Source organism: Barbus barbus (assembly GCF_936440315.1).
Source record: "Barbus barbus genome assembly, chromosome: 7".
NCBI lineage: Eukaryota > Metazoa > Chordata > Actinopteri > Cypriniformes > Cyprinidae > Barbus > Barbus barbus.
This window is the reverse complement of record NC_136735.1, coordinates 19,414,124-19,438,276: the sequence shown is the minus strand read 5'-3', so window position 1 is coordinate 19,438,276 and position 24,153 is coordinate 19,414,124. Positions and strand designations below refer to the sequence as shown.

The 24,153-nt window shown below is 35.2% G+C and overlaps 1 protein-coding gene across 5 annotated transcripts in view; it reads right to left on the bottom strand.

The window, feature by feature from the left end:
* The window catches only part of LOC306872804 (insulin-like growth factor 2 mRNA-binding protein 2), a 29,601-nt gene extending 11,597 nt beyond the window's left edge, over positions 1 to 18,004 (bottom strand). Inside the window, exon 1 of one of the 5 annotated variants that reach the window (XM_079421652.1) lies at positions 17,900 to 18,004. The gene's annotated coding sequence lies outside the window, so the exon portion shown is untranslated. Of the gene's footprint in view, positions 1 to 9,167; positions 9,444 to 17,708 lie in introns of those variants that run through there. The other 4 variants (XM_079421650.1, XM_079421653.1, XM_079421651.1 and 1 more) reach the window with 4 other exon arrangements.
* Between the last annotated feature and the right edge of the window lie 6,149 nt (positions 18,005 to 24,153).

Sequence of the window (24,153 nt, the reverse complement as noted above, 5' to 3'; positions counted from 1 at the left end):
TGTGAATGCTAGTGCATATAATGAAAAATAAAATGTAGTGAAATTAGATTCGATTGAATTTCAGTTGGTTTATTTAAATTGTGAAATTCTAAAAATCAACTTCAGGTAATGAGCTGGAATTAAATTAACATCTCGGTTCAACTCTGAACAGTGCACAACCCTGCCTGCTCACACAAATGCTGGTACAATTACCAAGCGCCGTTCTGTCGCCCTATGACAGGAAATAGTAAATCAGACAACTCACAAAACACACATACCCACCCATTGGGAGAGACCTCCCTCAGATCAAAGCTCCAAAATAAGATCACTGGAGACAAGAAAACATTCAAACCCCTAAACACTTCTTCCACCACACACATACATATTAAAATACATAAAACAAGGCACTGCCCAGTAAAACCACTTTTTACAACTGCAACCTAAACTGTGATGACTGCTTGACTGATCCATTGCGACTAGCACCGCCATATAATATCAGCTGCTGGGAACACAGTTACTATTGTTTGAAGCCAAGTGTTCGGTCAAGCATGTGTCCTGGAGCAAATATTCTCAGCATCTCTCAGCTGATGTCCATTCATTCACAATTGTAATGCTACAAATGCAACATCAACTATGTGAAATGTTGTCCACAATGCTGGATGGGGTGGGACTGGTTCTTCAGGACTTCATTTTTTTATCCATAAACAACCACTTAATATACAGTACCTTAAAACAAAGACCACCAGCAGCTTGGCATGTCACCTGCTTCATAGATGGGCAAATATCATTGCTGTGACTACTAGACTATCTACACTCAAAAAATTGTTGGGCTACATACAACCCAGCGCTGGATAAAATATGGATGAACCTAGCGGTTGAGTTACTGCCCAGAAGGCTGGGTTAAACATTTAACCCAACTGTTGGTTGAAAACAACCCAGCATGTGTTCTGTCCAATATTTACTCAGCACTGGGTTTTATTTAACCCAGCATTTTTTTTTAGAGTGTAGGTTAATGAAAGTGGACTGTACTGACTAGCGATCAACCGTTAGCTAACACCAAAGTACTGCTGGTCTAAATTTTTTTAATTATCTGCATCAGATTTTGTTTGATAGATGAGCATTGGAAGTAGGTCTTTTATATTGACAGCACCAAGACTTTTCTTTTAACTAGTGCTGGGCAACGATTAATTGGAATTAAATCACATCCAAAATAAAAGTTTTTGTTTATAAAATATGTGGGTGTACTGTGAATATTTATTATGTAGGCCTATATATAAAGACACACACATACAGTATATATTTAGAAAATATTTACATGTATATATTTATATGCATATAATTTAAATACATTTAATATGACATTTTTCTTAAATATATACAAGCATGTATGCATTTACATATACAGTATATACATCGGCTTTATATCATGCTGCTCTTTATGATATCACCTTTGGACATACAAAAATTAATATAGGCATAGCTAGTAGAATTTACTTTGTATCTTTAATCTGGGCATTCAAAAGTAAAGCTTGCATCTCTCCACCTGTAACTGTGTTTATGTATGATGATTATATTGGCTGGTTACTGAAAACAACATTGAGTGGAGTTCTCTCGCTGCAGTTACTAAGAAGCACAGAATTAGTAAATAACCATTTACACAGGAAGCGTTCCTGGATTGCAACAGAATAGAACAGAATGCACGCATTTCAACATTGTTTTTAAATGCTGAACTACGCTTAATTTAACTGCCATCTGAATGCTTAATGCAATGCACCAATAGACCACCCTACAGAACGCAATGCCAACAAGCAACATGTGAGCAGGGGTATATGATACACTACAAGCTATTACCAGCTGCATGTCTGCAGTCTAAATTACTGCTACTGCAACAAGAGCAATGACCTACAGCTCCGGTAAAAGTCTGCATATTAGGTGAGATTCACCTTAATTAATAAAGCTACATATTCACAGATCTGTTCAAAGCAGGTGTGTGTGTGTGCCAGTCAGATGAACTTAAAGCAGGTCACAGGAATAAACAAGACTCACTATCAATCACCAGTGACTGTAACAGGGTGACATAACATGCTGCACTTGCGGGCCAAATGACATCATGACCATAAGAAGATCACTAGGCTACATCACCTGCACTAATGGGGTCAGATGAGTGTCAGTTACTGTTCTAACATCACCTTTGACTCCACTTTTTTTGGATCATATCACAGTTCACACTGTAAAGAGTGGTAACACGTAGCTTTAAAAGATAACCCTTCGAGAACTAACACTTAAAATTATTTTAGTTGGTGTAACAAAACATATTTAGGCAGATTCAGCCATATTAAATATTTTTGGCTTTAATAAAACAGGTTCATTTACACTACCATTCAAAAGTTTGAGGTCAGTACAATTTTACTTTTGAAAGAAATGGCTTTTATTCAGCAAGGATACATAAAACTGATCCAAAGCGACACAAAAGGCATTTATAATGTCACAAAATTATTTATTTAAAATAGTCAAAAACAATCATCAAAAATATGAAGCAGTTTTTAACATTGACAACTAGGGGTTTAATAGACTTTAAATGTAAAATTAAAATCGCCAGTAGGTGGCAGAAAGTCACTGTTAATAAGTGAGTCATTGCGACTGAACCGAATCATTTAAACGGTTGATTCATTCACGAACGAAGCACTGTCATGTTGCTCAGAGATGTTTGGAATTATTTGGAGCAAAAAAAAGGCAATATGGTGTCTAAAACGTAAGTCTCTTAATATTAACTTATTGTTTATTGAACTGTTGTATAAAATCAATATCACATTTGTAATCATGCTTATTTTTGAAGAAAAAAACGGCACTCTTCGTGTGATTTTAACTATATGAAATGATGTAAATATATACACTTTCTGCCTCCATGTCTTGAATTTTGTGATCATTCTTAATGCATTTTAATAGACAGAATCATGCAGTGAAAGAACACTAAATGCGCGTGCACTATTTAACCCGCTTCATCACGTAGGCTAATGTATGCATGCACTCCATTGGTGTTTTGTTTGGTTTTTGCAAAATACTCAATAATGTCAAATTGCACATTGTTAAAACAACAATTACTATATTATCGCAGACGATATATATCGCACACCCCTATTGATAACAATAAGAAATGTTTCTTGAGCAACAAATAAGAATATTACTGTGATTTCTAAAAGGACATGTGGCACTGAAGACTGGAGACTTCTGAAAATTCGGCTTTCCATCACAGGAATAAATTACATTTTACAATATATTTACATAGAAAACTGTCCTTTTAAATTATAATAATAATAATACAATAAAAAAATCAAAAACTTTATTTTGGGTCAAATAAATGCAGCTTTGGTGAGCATAAGACACTTTAAAAATCTCACCGACCTCAAACTTCTGAACTGTACTGTAGCTAGATGTTTCATTTGTAGGTTACTTGACAACATATTTTTATGTTAACATTTTCAACGTTCCTCCCTTAAGCCATAATTCTTTTCGAAACGTACACGTTACAAACCTGAGACATTTGACATTGAGTCATGAAATTTTGACTGACTACTCACTGTCATATGAATAACTGCGGTAAATGATTTAATTGCTCCTTTAAAGCGGTGTAAACAAATATTGTACAGGTTTAGAACAAGACTGAAGGGATACTGTAGTTCACCCAAAAATGAAAATTGTGTCATCATTTACTCACCCTCAAGTAGTTCCAAACCTGTGTAAATTTCTTTGTTCTGCCGAACACAAAGTAAGATATTTTGAAGAAAGTTTGTAACCAGGCTGTATTGGGGCACCATAGATTTCCATAGAAGGAAAAAAATACTATGGAAGTCAATGGTACCCCAGAACTGCTCTGTTTCCCACATTCTTCAGAATATCTTCCTTTGTGTTCAGCAGAACAAAGACATTCATACAGGTGAGTAAATTATGACATAATTTTCATTTTTCATGTTTAAAATCTGCTTTCAGCTCACACGTGTTTTTTTAAACTGTCCAACAGCAATGTTGTATTATCTATAATTACATAATATTTACTTATAAACCTGTAATCTGGTTTTGACTACTAAACATTTAAGATATAAAAGGTAAAATAATTGACCTCCTTGTGTCCACTTGTTTGCAGAGAAGGATACAAACAGTAACTGTGCTAACTGAACATGTTGGCGCTGCCAAAGATCACCTTTGCACTACACCCTGCTTTTTCAGTTCTGCAGACATGCTGAGACTCCTGTCAAATTCCACTATTTTAAATATACACCAGCGACACACCTCTTTACAGAGAAAGGGAGACGATACTCTCATAGAATGTAACAATGTGACTATCCTGACAGGGTGCAAAAGGTAAGGGTGACAGTTGCTCCACCAGTCACGTCGGTTTGGTGTCACCGATCAACGTTAGTCATGTAATAGTTGTTTCAGGACTAGACAGGTGCCAGGATGGCTCTCCACCCATGTGTTTAAAGATGACAGGAAAACTTGATCTTTTGTAATGAGTCACAGAGTAAGCCTAGCCAGTTGTACAACCACTGTCAAAGGACATCAGGGTCATGAACAGAGAAATACAGGTAACTATATTGAAACTGTAATGAGCCTGAACATTCACACAGAGTGTGCACATGACACATTGCTTATGACGTGAGAATTTCAAAACTAATCCAAAAGGCATCAAGACAAAAGCTACAAGAAACACCCAGAATCAGCTTTAGTTTTGGTGATCTGAGCCTCAGGCTGTAAATAAACAGCAGGATGATGGACGCACAGTCTTTTATCTCCAAGAAATCTGGAATAACCTGCACAAAATAACCAAAACAAAGTCTAAAACCTGCTGAACTCAGTTACTCCTGCAGGTAGATGTAGGATATGTTTGAGGCCCTAGGGACCCTGAAGTGACAGTGGCTCCCACCCGCCAAGAGACACTTCTAAGCTGAATTAACCTGATTTCCCACTTCGTCTCTTAATCACTTAAGCGCATAAGCGTCCTGAAAGTGTGCAAAGAGTCAGAGCCAAGAATCAGAGTAAGTGCATTTTCCACTGGGACAAAAGATGTTGTATTATGAGCTTTAGCAAAGGTATATCTGCTGCTTGGAGAATGACAAAAAATGTGTCTCAATCTTGGACTCCTACTGTATAACAACTGAATGGAGATTTTCTACTGAAAGGTCTTTACAGCCAAGCACTAGGCATAGCTGCCCTCAGTGCTTTGGTGTGGAGAAAAAGAATTTAGCCACCTCAGCAACTAATGACTGCCTCACCTTAATCAGATGTGCAATATCTAGTCATCTATGCTAGCAGTATGGCATCTGGAGGTCTCGATCAGCTTGCGACCCCATGAAGTGGATGGGGTTATTTCTGTCCCATTGCCAATCTCAGTCAGAGCTATTGCCAATGGGATCAAAGCTAAGACACTACTGATCCCTTAATACACTGAGTGATCCATGTGACCCTTCACCTTGGCTCATTAGATACATCTATACTAGTCGAGTCTGAACTTAAATGTCACTTTGAACTAGTGACACCACAATTGTCAATATAATATTTAACCTTTCGGTACAACCTCCATGGTTCAATATGAGCTTGTGAATTACCATTTTTCTCTCCGAATTGGCTCGGTTTGTGTGCCCGTGAGTTTACATGCTGACATGAGGAAACGCCTCCCCACATGCTTTTGAATGACTTCCGCTGTAATGACGTTGTAACATGGTTTTACTCTCAGTCGAATGTTTGAAATCACCTCTTGATAGACTTCAGAGGATTTGCTTAGACACCAAAAAAATTATGTGATAATGTTTACGATTAAAGGGTTAGTTCACCCAAAAATGAAAATTAGCCCATGTTTTACTCACCCTCAGTGCATAGGTGTATATGACTTTCTTCTTTCAGACGAATCCAGTCATTATATAAAAAATTATCCTGGCTCTTCCAAGTATTAGAATGGGAGTAGTGTTTTTGTTCAACGGTACAAAAGTAGGCAAATAAAGTGTGCGCATCCGTAATAAAACGTGTCACACATGGCACCGGGGGGTGAATAAAGGCCTCCTGTAACGAATCGATGCATTTTAGTAAGAAAACGGCTTGCTCGTATGACAGTCAGCGGAAGTGAGATAAAACTGTTTATAACATTTTAAATATGGAATTTTTTTCTTACAAAAATGCATTGGTTAGAATCTGATATTATTATTTTTGATTATCTGTTACACTCTGATGTGCTTTATGTCAAAATATATAAAAAAGTCGTCACTATTTCTTGCTTTAAGGTAACATACATGCACTTGCAAAAAGAGATAAATGACTTTATTAAGCAAAATTTGATTTCATTCATTCAATACATTGATTAATGAATAACTGGATTATTTATGAGTACTACAACAATGCACCACTAGTTCAGCAAAAAAAGTAACTACAAATTGAACTGAATTTGATTTCAGTCTCCCATTTGGAGCAACACTTTTCTAAAGTGCTGTTTCTGTCTATAGAGCATTCCAGAAAACTCCTTAAAAGTTTCATGATGGTTAGGATGCTTTATTATGAAAAAAACTGCTCTGTTTCACTTAAGACTTCACTAATGTCTGCATGTGTCCTGCAGATTGGTTTTCTGGAATTGTTGCTCTTAAAGCAGCAGCATTTACTGTCAACATGGTTTTAATTCTGAAGCCCCTGGTGTTGTTTCTTTATTGAATACGAAAGAGCCAGAAATAGAATCAGTGCCTCTCTTCACATTCCAGAGGTACACCTGGACATCGCTTGCCACATTAACATTCAACATGCACTATTTTACCACAGCAGCATCTCGCTTCCCCCAGTGGCTAATCCATTAGCATTCTGCATAGCTCAGTCAATTATTTATGAGTCGTGCTTTTTGTATTAGCATTCTGATGCCTTCTACAGCACAAATTAGTGTTTAAGAGTAAACAGCATTAATTAGCATACTTGACAAAGTGACTACACGAGACAGAGAAATAGCAGGTATTGCTAATTCAGTTATACTTAGAAATTCTTAGATTATTACATTGCAATGTTGCGAAACACAACTGTCATTATCACACTGCCTCAACAAACACTAACAGGTTTATCACACTAATCCAACAACTGTTAGAACTTGGTGTTTGTTAGGAACCATAGGTATGTTAGTGAAGCATAGGTATAGATACAGGGATGGTGCATCTATCAACTTTCAGCAAAGTCACAAAACAAAGTGATTATTCAAACCTAATGAACCATTTTTACACTTTCACTTTCATAGAGGTAGATAAGAAATATAAAATATAAGAAATCTTTGCATTCCCATTTGCTCCAACAGTGAAAAGAAAAACGTATTTCATTCCCCAAGACCCTACAGAGGAAAAATGACTTGGATGGATGGTTGCTGGAGCTCAAACAGTAAAGCATGGGTTAGATTCCCAGGGAAGGCATGAACGGATAAAATGCATACCTTGAATGCAAAAGTTTCCTTTGATAAAAATGTCTGCAAAATACGATAAATACTAACTTATCTGTGTATACATGGGTAATGCATGTGCAAGTATAGATTTCTGTCAGTCTTAGCTTGTGTAAACACGGTTAATAATGCATGACTAACATTCTGCAGTTTTCAGGAGAAAATCAATAAGACTTAACAAATATCAATAAGGGCATGTAACAGAGAAGAATATTAAAACATTAATGCATCAGCAAACCCTGTGAGACTTGCACAGAGGTACAGAGAAACCAGCTGTGAGAGAAAGGAAGTAACAGCAGAGGCTCTAATCACTGCCCGCTGCTAGAAAACATATCTTTAAATCAGTACTCTACCAATAAAATTGTCAGGACTAATAGGTGTATCATACTGTAGATAAAGACAAAATAAAACTAAATTACAGAAAACACAAATCCTTCTACAGCATTTCCTACTGGACAGAGACCTCCTTGCAGGCACTTTAAATGTCATATACGCCTCCCCTCACGGATGCCCTGCCAATTATATCTCGCTTGGAATACTCAAGATGTATGCGATGCAAATGAGATTTAAAAGGTAAAGTCGTGACGTATTGTCAAGTATGGTGACCCATACTCGAAATTGGTGCTCTGCGTTTAACCCATCCAAGTGCACACACACAGCAGTGAGTAGTGAACAAATGCACACACACACACACACACACACACACACCGTGAACACACACCCGGAGCAGTGGGCAGCCATGCTGCAGCGCCCGGGGAGCAATTGGGGGTTCAGTGCCTTGCTCAAGGGCACCTCAGTCGTGGTATTGAGGGTGGAGAGAGCGCTGTACATTCACTCCCCCCACCTACAATCCCTGCCGGCCGGGGACTCGAACCCGCAACCTTTCGATTACGAGTCCGACTCTCTAACCATTAGGCCACGACTTCCCACGTGGGCCACGACTTCCCCCTTCCCACTTTAAGGACTCGCATCCATATTTCAATGCTTGAGAGGCATACTTACTGCATAAATATAGGCTACTGAACATATCTGATTTGCATATGTATGAGTTTCCCCTTCCTCACTGTCTCATTAAAAACAAGACATAAGAAAACAACACATAAGACTTTCAGTATGACAAAGGAAAACAACTGATACCTGAACTACCGGTCAAAAGTTTGGAATCATTAAGATTTTTTAATGTTTCTAAAAAATAAAAATAAAAAGTCTCTTATGTTCACCAAGGCTGTATTTATCCGATCCAAAATGCAGCAAAAACGGTAATATTGTCTAATATTATCTCAATTAAAATGACCTCTTTTAAAGTAAAGTCCCGCAATGCAAAGATGAATTTTCAGCAGCCATTGCTCCAGTCTTCAGTGTCACATGATTATTTGCTGCTCAAGAAAAACTTCTCATTATTATAAATGTTGAAAACAGTTGTGCTACTTCATAATTTTGTGGAAGCTGTGATACATTTTTATTTTCAGGATTCTTTCATTAATCAAAAGAGCATTTATCCTTGCTTAACGTTTTTTTTTTTTTCATCTTACTCACCCAAAACTTTAGAATTGTGAATACTGAAATGTTTCTTGAGCAGCAAATCAGCATATTAGAATGATTTCTGAAGGATCATGTGACACTGAAGACTGGAGTAATGATGCTGAAAATTCAGCTTTGCATCACAGGAATAAATTACATTTTAAAATATAAAAAAACATTAAAATATTGACTTTACATTAGTAGTGAATGATACCTTTGCCCAACTTGGTGCGGATGTTCCAGTGATCATGAAGACTGATGGGACAAAATAATTTTAGAAAGTGTGAGAGTTCAAGATCTTCATTGCTACGGGTCTCACAGATTTGCTCCAAAGCAGCTACTCATTCATTACAAATCAGACATCAAGATTCCTCCTTAGACGTGAAAAAAAAAGTTCCACAAATCGTGACATCAATGCTCTGCGTTCCAGACTCTTGCCTTGTCAAACCCCACGTACTGAAGTAATTCATGCATGGTGCATTCCCTCACCAGGACACAACGTGGCTGGAGTCTGAGCCAAGTAGCGCTCTACCAGACACGTCATCCTTTAATCTGAGGGGATTGGGATTATTAGACACAGGCGAGGCCTTTATTAAGTGTGGTTACACCCCCTGCCCCCAAACCATGGCCACATACACATACTCGGCTCACTCCAATCCTCCTGAAGGGGTTAAAAGGAGACAATCCAGCACGTACACTATCAAATATATAATATGCATGTTTTATGCAGAAAAAAAAATCTGTGTGTGTGTCAGCGTTTGCTGCAATGGAAGCAGTTACAGACTAATTATCAATCCGCTGCTATGTGTTTTAATGATATTAATATGGCATACAGATCTAACCTGGCCATCAGATCACAGACTATCACGTGATTCACAAGAGGCTGAAGAAGCATTATCTTCATCACAACCTGATCCTCATCCTCTGACCCAGTGTGTGTGTGTCCATATCCTGTAGCTCAGCATCTAAAGAGCTGACCTAGTGTGTTTATGTGTGTGTTACCATATTTCTTAAAGACACCCGTTTCTGCAAACAATATAACTTTGGTACTGTATTTGAAGTTTTATTAAAGTTTTGTTTTGAGGTCAGATGAACAACAACCAATCGTGATGGGGTGGTTTTTTTTTTGTTTTTTGAAGGAAGATTGATTGAACAAAGTTTTATAAACCTTTTTACTTAATTGGAAAGACTGATTTGATGCAAGACTTAAGGCTGAGTAAGACATTCAGACATTAATTCATTTTCAGTATATATCTGTTTTAATGAGTTAGGTTAGTGAAGGATTCATTATTTTATTTTGAACAATAATTCATTGTTTTGAGTCATCAGCTTTTGTTTCAAAATACAAAAAATACAATAAAGATGCATTGTGTTTGCGTTTTTTCATGGTACACTGTATGTTATCACATAAAAAAAAACACAATTTCTTTTGTCATGCCATTGTAGATTTAGAGTGCCAGAGTGAAATCATGAGTGACTCTTCTAATATGATTGCGTCACAGTCTCATACTGCAACAGAACCAGTTACAGGCAGATACAAATGTTCGCATTCCAGATCAGCATACAAATGCACATGCATGCAAATACATTTGGTAAGACTGACTCAATTTACAAAACCACAATGCAGAGATGAGACAGCTCGGAATGGTGAACTGGCTCTTGTTAAGAAAATACTATGTTAAGAAAAATTCTTAACATAGTATAAAATTCTTGTTAAGAAAAATTCTAGAATTTTTCAGTCAGTGCAAACAGAAGGCTAAAATACTTGTAGACGGAAATTGTTTTCTGCACTGCTATTCAGCAGCAGAGCTGTGCCACTACTGAATCTTCAATTCAATAAAGAACAAATGCAAAAAAAAAAAAAAAAACACCATACAATCTGTGCAGCCTTATTTCTGAACAGTAACTGCAGGACAACCACAAAACATAATACAGCTGATGCTTACACTTTATGCACAGTTGCCATACTGACAATAAAAGAAATAGTTCACCTCAAAAATGAAAATTCTGTAATCATTTACTCGCCCTTATGTCGTTCCGAACCTGTATTACCAGTATTCTTCAAAATATCTTCTTTTGTGTTCAAAATAAGAAAGAAACTTAAATAGGTTTGGAATGAGGTGAACTATTCCTTTAATAGCAGGATACTTTAAATCCACAATAAAAAGGTAAATAAATAAATACTCTTCCACGCAGTGAAGTTATCCAGCACTGATATAACCTTTATCACTCCCGGGAGTGGCAAATATAACTAAAGCATAGCTTCCACATTTCTAATGTCAACTCTGACCAACTCTATTCTTGTCACAGGGCATCTGGTCAGTGGGTAACTGGCCTGCAAGTTCACACCTCCATTCACAGGTGAATTTGAGAAAATAAAACTTTGCATATTGCAATTAGACGAATACCATGAAGTGCTAAGATTTAATGTTAATTTCCATTCTTGACTACTTCACGAAGTGCAAGTCATCATTTTTGTCACACAACGGTTATTGTGTAATATGTACTTAAAGCTTGTCAGTGTAAATACTGACTGGTTGTTCGTATTACAAGAGCAGTGAAATACACGCCATATGCGATATGTGTGTGATTTTTGGCTTGAATTTCTTAAAAAGCTAAACTGCTAACAGTTATCCTCCAGGTCCTGCACATTCTTTGGTTTTCCAGTATCTTCTGCATATCTGAGCCATTTTAGAAGAGTGACTGCATGATTTTGACATTCATCTTTTCACACTGAGGCTACCAACATTCACTGACTCAAGAAGAACACAAGGCATTAGAGTAAACTTTCTGAACAGGATGATGTGTATTTTTTATTTATTTTACATTAGTAGTTTTAGTAGTTCTTTTGGATATAAATTCATACTCAACTCTTCTATGCGAGTCTTAAACATGCTACCTAACCTGTTGAACAGCCGACACCCATAAGCAAATAGGGAGTGTTCCTCTCACTCTGCTTTCACAGCACGTTATTATTTCTGCTTCCCAACCTTTCTCACAGTACTTATAGATCACAATTTTCCCAGTAAATTCCCTCTCTTGTGAGCTGGTCTCAGTGGGCTATTGTGTTGCTCTAGACTCACACACTCCATCCATAACAAAAGCCCTGCCAACCTGCCTATACCTGACACTCTCCAGCTATGGGGTTACCATGGCAACTCCTGCACCATCCCCAAGTCATCAGCATTGCCTCAGCCTAGGTATAGTATGGGGTAAAAGCATTGAATGTTATCAAGTCAATGCGTGTGAGCGTGTGCTTATTTAAAGAGAAAGACAGATGGATACAGAAACAAAAACTGCAAAACATCTGATGGACTATCACTGCCATGCACAATATCCAGAAACAGCCACGAGAGGTGTTAATGGATAAGGGCAATGCGAAGAAAAGAGAGAGAAAGGATGAATGGAGATGGGTTTTATCCGCGTAATCTCTTAATACCGTCTGTACTCCCTCTACTGGTGTAACAGAGTTCAGATCAGATACTGTCCTCTTTGTCCAGGCATATCATAACTGGCTGTGCGAAAACACAAGTTACCTTCAATTGCCATTTAACTTTCGTATCATGAAATGTTCTAATACACATGATAGTAAAAAAAAAATCTTCCTAAAATCACTTTGCTGAAAAACCTGCTGTACACAGTTGTATAAACCTGTTGTACCAATTTTTTTGTTTGTTTGAAAAATCATGTTCAAATGTGAGCACCAAATATTGTATTGCTTTTACATTTTAATTAATAGGATTGTGAAAATCGTGTGCTACATACTGTACCAGAATGGAGCAAAGCTGAATGTAAGTTTCTTAAAACTATGCCTAAACTGCTTTAAGTTGACATCAGCAGCAGGGCTAAATACAGATCTGATTCAAATTCACAAGAACTCAATGAGATTTGGTTCTTTTTTGGGGGGTGGTTATATTTCTGTCACAATGTCTATTTTGCTTACATATAAAAGAAATTCCCTCTACTAATGCTGAAAATTAAACACTGCAGTGTTTTACAAACTGGAGCACCACTTCATTGAACAAGTGGAATCTTCAAAATTTGTACATTACAAAACTTTTCATTTGAAAATGTAACAGCAAGGTTCAAACTAAGCAGCGGAGTGAGTTAGTTTAGAAGTTAGCTAGTTTTAAATCTGCAGGACGGGAAGTGCTGCACAAACACTTTTCACATGGATACTGAAAGCCATCAGATGAAAAAGATCCATCTTGTGTTCACATGAATATCACAACTACTCTGAAAATTGATATTTTTACCCAGCCCTAATTAACAGAAAAAGGGCAAGTTATTACATGTAAAAAATTAATAAATAAGAAAAAATACATAAATCTGTCACAATAAGACAAGGAACATGAATCAGTTATCCACAAAACCACAATTAAATCCCCACATACAGGTGTTGGTTACAAAAATGTGTTAACACTGTTGCCATGATCATAATACATAAACTAAAACAATTACTGAGCAGCAGTTGTATATATATATTTTAGCATGCTATATAAAATAACATTTTCTTACTCGCTCATCTGCTGTTCTAATCATGATACCTACAGTACATTCAACATGTGTTCTGTGACAGGATTCCTGTGCATCAGATGACACAGGGTGACGGAACCCAAGTCCTGTTCATAGTGTGGCATCTGATCTGCTCGGCTCTGGTTACACACACACACACACACACACACACACAAGCCGGTTGGCTTGGCCCACTTCCATTGACTGTAGTAGCACTGTCTACCGTATCTCTCTATGCAGTTGCAATAAAAAGTAGTGTCAAAAAAGCACTTGAGCACAAACGCATAGAAAACAACAACCCTCCTCAGAAGCACGTAAAAACCTACTTTTTTCAGGAAAAGCTGTAATTCTTTATGAAATTAATGACAGCATTTTAATTTTACATTTCAGCTGTCAAAAAGTTTAGAAAGAACTGGTCATAGTTTTTTCAACTTGATCCAAATAACAATCAAAATGATTCAATATTTAAAAGAAAAAGAATCTGATGCACAAATAAACACATCTGTTGAATTACATAATTGAAATCTTGTTTAAAAAGAATTAAAGAACCAGAATCTCAAAGAATTTTGAGACCTATAATAAACATTTTTTTTAAATAATCATAAAGAGCTTCACAAATATAATAAGATTACCTTAAAATACATATTTCTTTATCAACATCTGAGGGTCACTATATGTGTGAAGTTGTAAATTATCATTTAAATTGCATTTTAATTTTCTGATCCTTTATCTGTTCCCCTAAATTTAATTTATTATTCTGTCTAATGCTGATGACATTCACTCTCATGTCTTTGATTTTGACAAAATTCCTTTTTGTAAACATCATAAACCTACAAATAAAAATCTTTTCTCTATATTTTAATCTTAAAGATTCAACATGACTCCACTATCAAACACAAACACCCTTTAGTGCAGAAAACGTTGCCTTTTCAAATGTACAGTATTTGTGTTACATGTGAACATTCAGACAAATAACAATATGAACAACAAATAAATTACTTGCAAATCAACAGCTGGTATAATATCAAACAAGGACCAGTTTAGTCAATTTCTTTGTAATCCTGAGTGCAGTTAAGGTTGTATAAATGTGTCATTATACATCATTACAATCATTACAATCATTACAAAAAGTGATGACCTGCGATTGTTATCAGCTATTTCTACTTGATTTAACCTGTAAAACTTCATTTTGTTGGTATAAATTAAGGTATTGAGGTTGATTCAGTGATGATAAATATTATTTTTGGTTGGGAAAAAAAATAGTTAATACAGATGTTAGCAATTTTAGGTTACCATTTTTTCCCATGTATTGATCTATGCTATCTGAATCTGATACCTGATGTGTTTTCCTTTAAGGTCAACTGGAATATTTAAATCATGATTTCAAAGCAGTTTTCTTTTAAGTACTTAATGCACATTGTAAACAAAGTAAACATATTTGAGAACACAATCATCAAATACATAAATAATGTTTGAAATCAAACAAAACATTATGTAATTTATTAAGTGTAATAATTATCATTTAATTATTATCATTTGAATAGCTGAGTGGCTCCTAAGAGATTAAACGAATATTGACAAAACTTTTGTTGAGTTTTGATTTAAATTTGAGTTTTGATTTGTTTGATGTTTAACATTTTATTCTCAAAACACTGACAATTTTTAGGAAATCAGAAACCTTTGCCACAAACCACAGTGGTAGATGTCAATATGCACCGTTTGTGTATAGGTATAATAAGCTTATAATGTGCCTAATATATAGCGAAAATAACAAACTAATTCAAAACAGTAACTGCAACTAAACGTGGACCACTCTATGTACACCAATGCATATACAAATTACTCAACTGCACAAGTGTACAGTGTGCGCTTTGCTGCATAGTGGATTTTGATTATGTTATTTGCTCCACATCCCACCTCAAATGGTGGTATCTATTAATACAATCTAATGCTTACATGATGTCTTCTTCATAAGCAAAAAGCAATCCTTACGAACATGTGAATCTAATTTTTGCTTCTCACACTGATGGAATACTTTAATCTAGAACTTGTCAAATTTCATGTGAATTTTTACATATAATTTACATATAATTACTTACAAAAGCATTTTGATCAGCCTGTCTATTTGAGTTTTGCACTTAAAACTGAACCACCACAATATTCATTGAACAAAGTGGTCCATTAATATTTTTTTTTTTTTAGATTGTTAAATTTGTGATTTTGTCCCCACCAATCATGAATATGTAAAGTGAAACAAACAGCAACATCTATATCAGCTGGTTTTATTTGAGTCAAAAAATATTTACCATCACCGAACCAACCCATATACATTAATTTATTACAACAAAACTCGTTTTTATGGGTTTCTATTTTCTATCAGCAGGTAGAAATAGCTCTTTAAGGCAACAACTGCAGGTTACAATCCTTGCTAAAAAGCTTTTCTGTAAAAAAATATTTGTCTGTGTAGAAACACATATGAAGAGTCACAAAAACAGATAACTCTGGGTTTTTTTGTTTTTTTTTCAAAAATCACGTTTTTCATTGTGATCATGTTTTTATTGTGTTAGTTAGCTGTAGTTTTAGTTATTTTTTAACCTAATCAAAATAACTGAACTGCGGTTTGATTGAGATTAATTGGAATGCACAATGATAAAACATGATTTTTGAAAATTGTTAAAAATGGAGTTCTGTTTTTGCAAATGAACTTTTCATATGCTAAAAACTTGAGGATGGCTGCATATGGAGGAATGTAAATCTGGTCACGTGGTTGTGATCTAGCTAACTATGTAGTTACCTCTGACTGCTATTTAAACACTTCTGCATGTATTTGAACATATCCAATCTGATTTACATTAGCTGTAAACTAAAAAATTATTTTTTTTAATTCATTGTGATACTCGTTTTAAAAGAGTATTGTACTAAATAAAGCATTCAAAGAAACACATAGGCCTACACAAAGCAGTTCATGTCAGATTTTTCCATAAACTCGTTCTCATATAATAACAGTAGGCAAACAAGACAGTCAGAAATCAACAAAATACTCCACATATTACAAATTATAATACGAATAATTAAAAGAATAAAAACTACTTTTGCGACGTATCGTTTAAAGCTAGCAGATATTCTACTAAACAAGCCGAAGTTACAAACATAAACACGTAAATACAAATTGAACATAACAATTTAGGGACTTTATGCTAAGAGTATGCTACAGGAACATTTGCTACTTAATCCACACAACGTGGTGTTATGTTCAGACCTGAATCCCTCGCGTGCATGTGTGTGTGTGCATGTGTGTGCGTGTGTGTGTGTTCATGTGTGTGTTCTGACACAATGGACAAAAGCACTCGACCCAAACAGGAAGTTTGACTTTGTGGCATTTTAACAACCTTTGTCAAGCCCTGTGTTATTAAAAGAAAACATAGCTTAGCCTGTAGATGTTATGTCTACGGTATTGTAATATTAATTTGTAAAGGCCGATTATTATTTCTTACTTAAATTGAAGAAAAAAAAAATGTGTTTCATATTGTTTGATCGACTGAGCAAAACAACATTTCTCGTTACATAATAACAACTTTGGATATAAACAAGTGCGAGGCCCACACGATCTCTAAAAGCACAGTGAGACCCACAAGCAAGCAATTATATGACAGCAGAAAAAATGACCTTAAGTTTCTGGGAAGCCTTGAACACCTTCCTGTGCAATTCTCCGAGAAATCAGGACAACACACAACTTCACAGTCGTGAAAAAGGCCAGGAACAAACATAAATATATATGTATGGATGTCAATATCCATACACGTCTATTCAAAAGATAGAAATATATGAACGCTTTCTGTTCACCAATTTTTAAAAACAAAGGTTACAAAAGCCACCATCTCCAATACTCGATTGTATAATTTTGGAAAACAGGCGCAAAATAAACAAGGGTGCCAACCTCAACAAAACTGTTCCCTCCCACTTAAACTGACTCATCTGGACGTCTTTACATTAAAGTGGACTTTATACGGTGGTTGCTTATTTAAGTGACTTACTATTGACAGCCTGTTGATATGCGCCATTAAACTGAATGTATTCTTATATTTAGGCTGCGTTAACTGAAAGGATCCATGCAATCACACACCCCTTACCCCGAACTATATTATCATCTCTTTTCTTCAACCCCATTGACCCTAATCACAATCCACCTCGTAGAAACATACTCCGATGTTGCACCAACTTGGTAAATGCATAAACATACCGTTTCGTCTTCTGAAGTCTTTCAAATAAATTCACCAAAATATTACAGAAAATTAATTCTGCGGGAAATCCGTGAAATGCACCACCCGGCGGAAATACCCAAACTGCATGGTAAGATGAAAAATAACCCCATTCCTCGTGGATGTGGAGAACTGGAAAGCGTGGAAAGAACTTGTTCGCTTATATATTCACCTGGTTAATAAGATTTTCGCGTCGTTTCGCGGCAGGAGAGGAGCGGCTGTCTTCCCGATGGTACATGGACTCTGTCCAATCAGAACTACTGTCCTTCTTCACCGTGGTTTACTTCATAGCGCCTCCTCTATTTTACGATATTAGAGATGAAACTGAAACTCTTAGCTGGAGCAATGGAATCAGTCAGAAGATATGTTGATTTAACCTTTTTAAATGAAAAAGTTTTTTGTTTTAAAGTAGTATTTAAGAAAAAGCCACCTTGTGACACAATGCAAAAAATATTTTCATCTGCTCTCAGACAACAGCCTATTCAGCTGTGCCATAAAAAAGTTTGAGTAGCCTATCATGTCAGCACTTAATGACAATGCCTTCCTTTTTTTTATTTTTTATTTTTTTATGTTAATGCATACAAATAGTTACATAATTTGAAATTTGTGACTGTGTTTTGTTAAAAATACAGTGTAAAATGACAGCATTCATTTTGTTCCAGAAATTAAATGTTTTATTTGAATGTTAGTGTATATATAAGTTTGCTGATCACTCAATGTAGGCTAATTATGGCAGTTGTTTATAATGTGGTTTACTTTTTTTTTTCTTAATTGATTATTCAAAATAAATGACATAACAGGGTAACCATTTTGCATTCTCCATCATTAACATCTTGACTTGAATTAATGTGATTTGAGCAGATTTCACTTAAATTTAGCTACAGAAACTAAATAAACTGTACATGACTGTACAAACTGTACAAGTCCCAATGGAACGCTGGAAAACCTGAAGCATTTGAGTGTGGAAGCTGCCAAATGTGCTGAAGTTCGGCTATGCTTTTGTTCATTTCCCTGACCACAAATGGGTTTAGCAGCCATTGAAACACTATAAAAATATTCATATGAATATACAGTATCTTATAGTGGCTAATCTTATACGCTCACAGTGACTTTTAAAGTAAAACGTTCTTACACTTTCTTACAGTTATATTACAGGTTTACTGTTTACTGTTGTGAACAGGAATAGAACATGGATATAATATTCTGGAGTTGTGGTTAGTTGTAGGTGTCTATTATATTAATATCTTGTATAATAGATTAAAGAATTGGCGCTTAGATTCCCATCCTGCAGCAAATTATGTAGCAGCATTTTTGTATATTTTTTTTTAATTTTGTAGTAGTTTTATGACAGAAAATGACCTAATCAATTGCAAATAAAAATTTTGAATACAGTCTTGTGTTGTAAGATTGATGATTAAATCTTGAATAATTCTGGCACTATTTAACAGTGCAGGTAGGGCTTTTTGTGTGTGTTGTGTGTGTGTGTGTGTGTGTGTGTGTGTGTGTGTAACTACGAATTAAATAAATCTGCAAGAGTATCCAGCCCAAAGTTTTGTAATCAGCCCATAACAATAGTAAGTAAAATTCCATTACATCAGTTGGTGTACTCTCAGTATTGCCCCCTAGTGTTTTTTTTTTCCGTATGTATAGCCTATATTTAAGAAAAAATTGTAAACATTCAGAAATATTGATATTTCTACTAAAGTTATTCCAACATGATTTTTAAAATAGCATCTTTTGTGTTTCAGTGAACAAATAAAGGAAATCTGACTGCTTCTAAAAAAGGTGTTAACATTGCCAGGAACAAAGTTAAACTGTAAGGAGCCAAAAATAAAAAAGAAACCTGTACCTGTACATATATACTCTGGTAGTATATATAGACATTATAACAGTAGTACTGGAAAAAGTAGGGTTTACTTTGAAACTATTTTCAAATTTCACCAAATTAATTACCAAAAAGACAAATAACACATTGAATTAAATGTGAAATGTGTAAGTAGAATGACAGAAATAATATTTTCTTGTGTGTGTGTACAGTAGGCTATATAAATATAAAAAATGAAAACAAAATCCCATTGTATTAATATACCATTTTGCTTAATCAATCATCAATATAATCTTGCTATATATTTACAAAAGAAACTAAAGTTTTATTTAATTAAAAAAATGCCAGTAATTACACACATACTGTATATATACATACAAATTGTATTGCTGCTGAAAAGGCTTGTTTCACTTAACCTGTATCATGCAGGACATACGTTTTCCCTTGCTCAAGTCTTTTTCCTCATTTCTTTCTGGTGGTATGGAGCAGGGTGACTACTATTTTTCATTTGTCTTTGGGATTAAGATTGATCTCCAGAAGTTCCTAATCCATCTAAACGAATGACCTTCACCCCTTCCGGAGACTGATGGACAATGCAGTGACTATGCTTGTGAATTGCAAATGCTGGTAAAGAGTTGTCAATATTTTTTCTCATTAGAAAAGACTGCCTAATATTACTGAACCATAGAAAATGAATATCCGGCATTTAAAACTGGCACCAATACAATACAATAAGAAAAATAGTTTGAGTACAGTTTACAGTGACAAAATGAACAGAGTGCAGCTTTATGACATGGTAGTGTGTCCAAAAGCTTATTTCAAAAGTATAAACTTTTTCTTCTCATAAAGAGTGCACCCTTGTAGGAATATAAGCAATAGTAGGCTATAAACTGGTGATGCAGCATCCAGATTTAATACAAGGGTGAACAGGTGGTTGCTTAAAATTCAACAACTAAATTTTGTTATCCACAAGCCTGATCTCTGACAAACATATTGCCTCCTGACAGGAGTCCTGGTGGTTGACAAGAGTAGGAGGATGTGGGGTTATGCAACATCTGAAAGGTTCTGACAGTGAATGGATACTATAAGGCCACCAGGTGGTGCCAATCCTTCAGCTTCCTGAACAGATCACACCATCAGTGTTAAACTGGCTGGTTCCACGATGTATGAGACTTCTTTTAATACTTAAAAGCATGTAAGCTGCACCAAAGTGCTTGTGGGCAAAATAATTTATTGAAGATAAACGTATTACCTCAATGTGGTAGCCTAACCGTATGCAATCTATGTAAGACAAAAAAACTAACAAGGGTATATGTCTTCCCCATTTAATGCAAACGCCATTTATATTTACAATTCCTGCCTCTTTTGTTGACTTTTGGCCAAGTGCATATATAGGAATAGTAAAGGTATGTGTAAATGGAACGAAAACACATTGGAAAGAAACACCAGTCTGACTGCTTTACTATATAAACATTCCTTTACTCTACATTTATTCCTACAAATCGGAACTTGTATGTAGGCCTAATCAGTGTGTTTTAGTAGGTTACAAAACTTAATATTATGCCAGAGAGCGATTTATGAAAACAACTGCACACAGGTAGAAATGTGTCGACGAAATGAAACAAATTACAAATTGCTTTAAGCTGCTTTTCTGGTGTTCATTCTCCAAAAACATTCCTGGCTACTTCACAGTACCATTTCACTAATCCCATTACATTTACTGAAGCATGACATTGACAAAACCACTTTAACCTTTCAGTTCTGACCACTGAATCCAAGAATGTCCTTAAAGTTCAGGACTGACAGACCTGTAATCAAAAGCTTTACTGTCTGTTATGACTACTTCACCAGAGTAAGTAAACAACCTGTGCACTACAATTTATCAGATAGCACTCACCCAAAGTACAACACTAAACTTTAGTAGCATTGATATAGGTGTAGTTCAGAAGAATAAAAGCTATTGTAGGAAAAAAAGGAGTTCAATTCAAATGTTTTCTTTAGTTTTGAGATATGCTTTTCCTGCACTGCAAAAAATGGCTAATCTTACTTAGTATTTTTGTCTTGTTTCTAGTCAAAATATCTAAAAATTCTTAAATCAAGATACTTTTACTAGACAAGCAAAATGACGTAAAATATTTAGTCTTTCCGGGGGGGGGGGGGGGGGGGGGGGGGGCTAAATTAAGTGCATTTTGCTTAAAACAAGTAAAATTATCTGTCATTGGGGTAAGTAAAATATTCTTAAAACAATAGTATTTTTATTAATTTGTCAACAACCAGTGGATAGCACACAAAACATATTACAAATCAGGATCATGACAAAAAAGTCAACAATAATGATAATAACAACAACACCAACAAAAAAGAAACAAAAACATACCAAAAGAAAAAAAAAAATGGAAGAAAAATACATGCAGAATATTCACCATAACTCATAAAGGAGAAAATACAAAAACAACCATGTCCAATTTATACCACCATATTTTTATAACTTAATAGTAGGGGTATGTTGATTTATATTTAATTTTTCATATTATGGGCACCATGCTGGTATCTTCACTAACCCCGAAATATCTGTAGTTCTTCCCACATTCTGTTAAATAACATGAGTTTACCCATAAGATGAAATCTTAGTTTTTCTAAAGATATAAGGTATTTTATTATAGATAGCCATTCCCTATATATGGGAGGGCTATCTCCAACCCATTTGTTCATAATGACTTTCCTTGCTAGCATCAACAAAGGATGAATAATGTCTTTATGTTCCTGTAAAGGAGACGGCAAAATGTAAACACATAATAGGTGAAGCTTTAACTGTACCTTTACAAACATCTGAAAGAGCCTCACAAATTAAAATCCAAAATTTGTCCACCTTCTTACATTCCCACAAAGAAACAAAGTGCCTAGGGAGTTTTTGCACTTCATGCAATTAGATGACACCTGTTAATTAAATTTACTATATCTATATGGTGACACATAGGCTTGATGTGCTATATAAAACTGCATTTCTCTAAATTTGTTGCAAACAGAAATAGAAACAGGGAGTTTGATAATATTTTCCCATGAAGCGGCATCAATATCATACCCAAATGTTTTACTCCAAGATTTCTGGAGATCAGTAAGCTTGTTTTGCCTATGCTCAGCCAACATTGAATAACATTTGGATACAAATTTTGTGTCTGAACTACAAAGAAAAAACTTCTCCAAAAAAAGATCATAATTTCCAATGGAGAGTCCACCATTCCTTATACTAACATAATGTCTAATTTGTAAATATTTATAAAAGTCTTTTCGCGTAATATGAAAATGAGACAATATTATCAAATGTCATAAATTCACCATTGTAAAATAGATCATATATGTGATTTACACCAGCTTGCTTCCATGAGGAAAAATATGCTCCCATTTTAGCGCACAAACCAGAGTTTTCTACCAGTGTGGAAAGAATAGATAAAAATAATTTTTTAATAGCAGACTAAGCTTGCAAAGTTGCAAATATAAGAGAAAAATTCTTCAATTCAGAAGAAACTGAGATCTTATCATCTAAGAGATTCACACATAAGTCCATTTCTATTTCAACCCACAAAGCATCAGGAGGTTTATGAATCCAACTCATAATTATTGGCGCTTTATTGCCGAAGCATACAATTTAAAATTTGGCACTGCCTATCCACCTTTACCTGTTGGTTGTTGTAGAACATCCAATTTAATCTTAGGTTTCCCACCTGCCCTTATAAACTTAGATATTAATTCATTTTTTACTATATAATAATACTATTATAAAAACACACAAACAAAAAACAATAGTATTTTACTTACCCCACTGGCAGATAATTGTACTTGTTTTAAGCAAAATGCACTTAATTTAGGCTTTTTTAATCAAACAGAAGTTCAATCATTTTCCTAGTAGTATTCTGTCTTGGGCTCAGTGCTGTACATTATGAAACACTGCCATCTATTGCTTGACATGTTTATAAGTTTCAAAGAGGCCTATATTTCTTGCATTGTACACAAATAATAAAGATGCAGAGTTACGTGATATGATCAGTGTTTAATTGCTTTTACTGTTGAAGCTGGACATTCTTACATTATTTAAGAGTAGCTACAACATGTTTAAGATTTTTGTGACATTTGAACAGACAGCACAACAGATTTAAAAGAGGTAGATTTTAGTAAAGGTACAGATGTGTGTTCAGGGTCACTGTACATTGTATTCTTTTGTCTAACATCTGTTGAAAGCATGGGGTGAGCTTTAAATACAAACCCCACACACTCCAGACTTCTCTACTAGGTTGAGTGATTGTTAAAAGTCTAGTCTGGTGGTTTACAGAATGAGTTTAGACTTAAAAAAAAAAAAAGGTTGAATTTCAGAATCTTAATGTGTAAAACTGCTAAAATGCATTTTTCCCAAGATGAAGAGAAAAGAGCAACCAAAAAAATTGTATTGTTACTGTCATTATCAAAAGACCATCTTAAAGAATTTACTCACCCATTAGCTACTATTTGAACCTTAAGAGTGTCAGGAGTGCTTAGCTTTTGGGTGGGCCAGCGCTTTTCTGGCAGTCAGAGCATTAATTTATATAAACTTTTTTTTTTTTTTTTTT